This window comes from Mauremys reevesii, linkage group 1, assembly GCF_016161935.1.
Source record: "Mauremys reevesii isolate NIE-2019 linkage group 1, ASM1616193v1, whole genome shotgun sequence".
In the NCBI taxonomy this organism is placed as follows: domain Eukaryota; kingdom Metazoa; phylum Chordata; order Testudines; family Geoemydidae; genus Mauremys; species Mauremys reevesii.
The window spans coordinates 164859638-164866458 of NC_052623.1; positions in this window are offsets into that span (position 1 = coordinate 164859638).

Consider the following 6821-nt stretch of genomic DNA (forward strand, 5'->3'; position numbering starts at 1 on the left):
TCCTGTAAAATGGTACTAGCTGTAAAAATACTTGAGAGTTGGCTTTTTTAAAGAGTCCGCATTAATCCATTTGCAGTTTTCCCATTTTTAAGAAGGAAATATGATTATAATGTAACTGTATTTTATACAAGTGTTAAATGTTGGTGAAGTCTAATGAAGGTAAAGATGTGCAATCCCCATCCAAAGCATTTTGATTGTTACATTTAATGTTTAGCTGTTTATATGCTATTTCATGCAGCGGGGAGGGGAGGGGGAATTTTTGATACTTTTGATATTGTCTGAATGTAGCTTTGATAGAAGGGCCTGATTTTGACTTTACTGCGATTTACAGGTGCTCTGTACTTGTCAGGATCAGACCCTAACTCTGTTTTAGTATGTGACTTTATTGCCTTTGAGCAGAAAAATTTAAATGTATCTACATTCTTTTGAATTTAATTGATGAATATGTTACTATCCACATCTTTGCATAAATCCTCTCTACTCAGTATCCTTTCTAGTGAAAAAAATATTTCACTGGGGAAAATAATGCCTTCCCTCAAATCATGACCTCAAGGACAAAAAAACACTGGATTTGATTTGGGAGCATCTGCTGCTACCCATGTATCTCCTGTGTGCAGTATTGCTCATTTACTGCCTTCAAAATACATATTTGCTGTGAGGTAGGTGGATTGGGGTAATCCTTTGGCTTCAATTTCTCATAAAAGAATTTGAATAATTTTTGCACCTGGCATTACTTGATAGTAGCTGTACTGTAGCAATAATTGTTCATTAGGGCTCTGATCCTGCAAACACTTATGCATGTGTTCATCTTTACACAAGTGAGTAGTCCCATTGTGGGATGACTATCTTACATGCATAAAGGTTTGCAGGATTAAAAAATAAATAGGAGTTACTCTGGATTTAAACAGGTGTAACTGAGAACAGAATATAGTCCTAATGTGTTGTCTTAGTCTAACAAGAATTGTAAAAGTTTTAAATAAAGATATAGTTTTGAAGACCATCATGTATTAAATAGAAGACAGCACAGAATAAGCCTTTATAGTAATAAATTTCAGACAAAAAAAATCTCAGCTTTTAGTGTGTGTCTGCTAGCTCACCCACAGAACTTAAAGTATCAGTCCTGTTCAACTCCATCAGTTTGTAACAACTTATCTTTAAATATTCTTCTGTGCTCTGTGTCCTAATTGTCCCATAATTACCTGGCCTTCATTGTTCTCTGCAGAAGGGAGAGCCAGTGGATTACTCACTGCTGGCTTCCAAGTCCCTCTTAAGGCTTGTCTACACTTGGAAATTTACTGAACTAGCTATTCCAGAATAATTATTTTGGTACTAGCTCCAGTGTGGACACTCTATGTGTGTGTATAAGACACACATACACAACACCAAAGAACATAAGTGTGTGCACATGGGAGTTTATACTGAAATAACTATTTTGGACTAATTACTACAGAATAGCTATTTTGATAAATTTCCAAGTTGTAGACAAGTTCTTAATTGCTATACAATAAAAAGGGAAGCCAGTCTAATTTATTGTTCATAACTGTAATTGATCAGTACTTCCCTGCTTTGTCTTGACAAAATCTAAACTGCACTATAATAAGGCTGTGAAGTCAAAGGAGCTAGTCTGGTTTCACACTGGTGTAAGTGAGCAGAATTTAGATCTGATTCTACCCATTTCTTTCCTAAAAGGAAAGTATTCTAGAAACCAAAGCTTCCAGGCTGCTTTAAAATGGTATTGATTCCCCACCCCCCCATTCTTATTTTGTATTTTTTGTTTGTTGTTTCTTTTTTCTCTCTTAAACCTCTTTTGCTACTGTATCACAGGTATCCTCATGCCTGCTTGCTAAATGTCTGACATTAATATCCTTTCCTTATTTTTTTTTGAAGGCAGAGAGAGTTTGTTCACTCTGTACGATACGTAGGATATCACAAATAAGCAAACAGTGTTCAGGTAGGAGACATTTTATTTGTGCACCCTCCCTTAGAAATGAAGCCAACAAAGAAAAATCAAACAATTTGTACTTCCTGGACATTTCAGGTATGCTTTACTGATGGAAACAAAACATGTACACAGATAGGGAACAGGTTGGTTTTGCTTTAATCTCTATTGTATCTATGTTTTGATTTGGTTCCATGTTCTGCTTTTAATATGTATTTTTATTTATAATGAATAAAAATGCCATTCTTAACTTTCCCAGGTAAAAAAAAAAAAGTTAGTTATCAAAACATTGCTGATCACATTCAATGTCACTGAAGGATTAACCTCATGGTTAAACAAAAGTACCTGTCCCATCAAGCAAAGATTAAATAAACAGATGGGGTTTCGCAATGTGCTCTGAAGGTCAGCAGAAACCGCTCTGTTGGACTAGTGTGGAGGAAGTGAATTCCAGAGTTCAGGCCTCACCCCTGAGAATGTATGCTTTGCTTGTTTTACTCTCTTTTGATATGCTTATGTAAGTGTTTTGACCTGTGTAGCACATTCTGCATAAAGGAAAATCTCAGTTTCAGAATTAGTGTAGACCTCTATTCACAGAACAAGAACGGGATGGGCTGTGGCACTGCAAGCCCAAGTGTTCCTCCAGTTTGACCTAGTGGGGAGAGAATAGTTCAGTTTTCATGTCTTGGCCTTTCTGCTGAAATTGCCAATAGTTTCAAAAGAGAGACAGCTGTTCTGTGTAAGCTCGAAAGTTTCTCTCTCTCACCAATGGAAGTTGGTCCAATGAAAGATACTACCTAGGATGACCAGACGTCCCAATGTTGTTGGGATGGTCCCAATATTAGGGGCTTTGCCTTATGTAGGCAACTATAACCCCCCCATCCCCAAAGTGTCCCGATTTTTCACACTTGCTATAGGCTCACCCTAATATTACGTCACTCACCATGTCTCCTTAATATCTTGGGACCACCACGGCTACAACAACACGGCATACAACAGTTTCAACAGTTTGTTGTGGGAGTCTAAAGTTATGTCAAAGGTGCTTTTTTTAGCTCCTTAGTCTTCATTCGAACACTCACTATTACACTGTTAGGATCAAGCTGTCCATTTGTGGTACTGAAAGGCCAAGATGTATGCGCTTGACTGAGCTGAGTGCTGTGACAGCAGACCAGAGAAGCCTGGGCTAGTTTGATGATGCCTGAAACTATATCCCTTACTCCTGAGGGCATTCTGCACCAAAAAATTAAAAATTCTGTGCCAAAAAAAATTTCTGCAGACAGTATTTTAAAATTCTTCAAATTTTATTTGTCAAATAAATGTGGAGGCTCCAGCATGGCATTGGGGAGCACAGACCACTGGCTGCACAGAGGTGGGAGATCACTGTGTAGCTCCCCTCCCAGGACACAGAGTCATCGGTGAGGCTGCACCCAGCCCTGACACAGCGCAAGGACTGGGCCTGCCCCAGAAACACCCCAGGGACCTGCGCCTCCGTGCCAGGTGCACCAGGTCTGGGCAGGCAGGCTCAGCAAGACAGGATCCAAGTGTGAAGGGGCTTAGTGTCGGGGGGGATCCCATCCACGTGTGGGTTGAGAGGGTTTTGTGTGGGGCAATCTGGGTTCAGGTGGCTCAGTGGGGGATCTGGATGCACAAGGGCTTGTTGGGTGGGGGTTCTTGGTGCAACAGTAATGGGAATCTGCAGGGGGATCCAGGTGAACGTGGTTGGAGCTCAGCCAGGGGGGTCTGGATGTGGGGGGGGAGGGATAGAGCTCGGCAGGGGAGCGTGGGTCTGAGGGGGGCTTAGTGGAGAGTCCAGACACTGGGGGAGTGGGGCTCAGTGGGGTGGGGATCAAGGTACAGGTGGTTGGGGCTCGGTAGGGTGGGGATCTGGGTGCAGGTGGCTCATCAGGGTGTTCCAGGTGCAGGGGGAATGGGGCTTGTTGGGGGGGTCTGGATGCACACGGGTTGGGTGGATGGGGGAGCAGCTTCCTTTACAGTGACCCCTTCTTCTGCAGCTGAGAAGCAATGGATCAGGAAGCATGAGGATGTGTGGAAGAGTTTGCAGAGCTTACTACAGCCAGGGGAGAAATCTTGGGGTGGGTCTGACAGGGCCTTGGATGTTGTGTAGGGGAAGAGGAAGTCCTGTCCTCCCTAGCCCAGCCAGGACTAGCAGCTGAGACCGGCTCTGGGTAGGAGCCACCAGCTGGGTCTTCCCCTGTCCTGTCCTCTGCTCCACGGTGATTTACGTCTGCCAGCTGCCCTGGGCACCTGAAGATACTGCTGAGGAGGGTCGCATGACCGCTCTTGTGGCTTCTCTTTGCTTCCCTGTCAGAAAGAAATTTTTCTGCGGGGAAGCAAATAAATCTGTGGTGGATATCAATTCTGCACATGTGCAGTTGTGCAGAATTCCCTCAGGAGTAATCCCTGTACACATGAGCTACTCCTGTAGTAACTAGTATATTAGAATCTACCATAGGAATAAGGAGGGCTTTCTAGAAACCCACCTGTTGCTTCATCTGCAGCTACAGGAGCATATTTGTAGCATACGCACAGGCAGACTTGGGGTCATGCAGCTTTCCTCACCCATGCTGCCTCCCCACAACAGCCATCCTGCACTTTCATTCAGTGTAGCAAACTGACTTATATGTATTGCAACGCTCTGCTATGTGAAATCAGGCTTATCAGTTTGATTGTTTTGCCCTCTAGTGGTTGGCCTAAAAAAGAATATTGGATCTTTAGACAGATATAAAGTCTATGATGATGGAGATGCTGTTCTTTTAAGGAATAATAATGCATACTGGGATACGGCCAAGTGTCACTGTTGTATCCATTTTTAGCAAGGTAAGATTCAATCCTGAGTACCATGTGAGATCTCATACTTGGTAAGTACTTTGGCTATAAAATACAGAATACATTATTCTATTGTGCTTGAGTATATAAGTTGCTATATAACACCACTGACAACAAATAAAACTTGAGTTAAAACTGACTTAGAGAATAGAACTCAATCGTCTATTCTAAATCTTGCCTACATGTATATTATGCATGACTAGTGTTTTATTTACATCTGTGATGCACTGACCTAAAGGTGAGACTCTTTATTCAATCCCACATATTCACACAAAATATTGTATATCAGAATAGTGATAGCACATTCTTACTGAAAGCAGAAGTCAAATCATTCCTTTATCTGTCCCTCAGTTGCCTGAGAGAAGGAATGTTTGTAAAATAGAATCCACTTTCTGGAGATGTGTTAGTGTTTATGGTTAATATAAAATGCCATTCTTATAGTAATGGTGTTATCCAGGTAGTTGCAGTGATCCATATGATAGCACCTTCTCCAACCTCCATGGTTGCAACGGTGAAGGGACTGAGAAGGAAAAGCTCCAAGATGCCCCTATGTTTACTTGATATGGAAGGAACAAACTAGTAGTCAGGAATCATTAATGGTGAACCACTTGATATACTTGCTGAATGTATCACAACTAGAGCTGAGGAGAAATGGAGGAAAAAATGTACAAGTTGGAAGGAAAAATTAGGCATGGAGGGGCCTCATATCAAGAGAGGGAAAGATGGCTAAGATGGTGGGACTTTGGAGATTTGGCTTCAATTTCTGACTCTGCCAAAGATCTTTTTTTGGACCTTGGGCAAGTCACTTAATCTCCCCTGTATCTAAATGTCCCTTCTATAAAATAGAGATAATACCCTACTAAGCATCTTGTGAGAACAAAATATATCAGTGATTAAAATGCTCAGATACTACGGCAATAAGTACCAGACAGAGAAATGTAAAGCCAATCTAGGCTATAATAGGTGGAAAGGGAAGTACACCACCACTTCCTATTTGAATTCAAGCACTAGTTATGTGATCACTGACATAGTATCAGATAAGCAGTAGGACTAAATGTTGTCCTTTTCAATTTTGCTTTTGAGCAACCTGTGCATTAAAACCATTTTCCTCTACAGGGTTGTAGCCTCATTTTATCATCAAACATCACTTGGCTCGTTGTGATTGGGAGTTCAACCCCATGCTAGCCTAGGAAGGGTTAATGGAGCTGAGAAGGGGCCAATTAACCAGGGAGGCCACACATTTCCCCTCAGCTGTGGCTTACGTAACCCTGGATGGATGATGGAGCCCAGCTGAAAAGAAACCAGTGAGGCTCATATAAAGCCAGGAAGCTGGCAACAGAAAAAGGCTGCAGTCACTTTCTGGTCATTAGAAAGAGAGGAAACCTAGAGGAGAAGATGTAAGGGAAAAAGCTTGGGGAAAGGGTAGTAAAGTTTAAGATAGTTCAGACCTTGGCTGCTGATTAGAAGGTGCCTGAGATGGAACCTGGAGTAGAGGGTGGGCCTGGGTTCTCCTATGAGCCACTGTGGAAGTGGCACCATCTGGCAGTGAATGAGAAGAGTGGTGAGACAATTTCTATGGAAAGACATTAATGCCCTGGAAGGGGGAAACCAAATAGTGACCTGGGTTGAAGGCCAAGTCATGAAGGGAGAGCACCCAGGGAGGCAGCAGGATGCCCAACAAGTGGCAGAAGGGGGTGTCGGACTTGGAAAAAGCTAATCTCCAGAACAACTAGGAAGAGGTGCCCAAGCAGTTAATGGAACCCCATTACACTTGTGCACATAGGTTCATGTTAATTTTGTCCAATATTTTTTGTCCTCACTTCAGTATCAAGTATCAATGGCATCACTGATGTGGCATTTAGCATGATGGGAATTACTTACATTGCCTCTCATAAATCTTACAGGGAATAAAGACTATCAGTTTATTTTCAATGTATATTGCTTTTGCTCTTCTTTTTTCCTATGATCTGGGGAGGAAATCACTGAATAAAGACAGAACTGAAACAAATCCCTATTATTGTTAAGTTTACTTAAAATT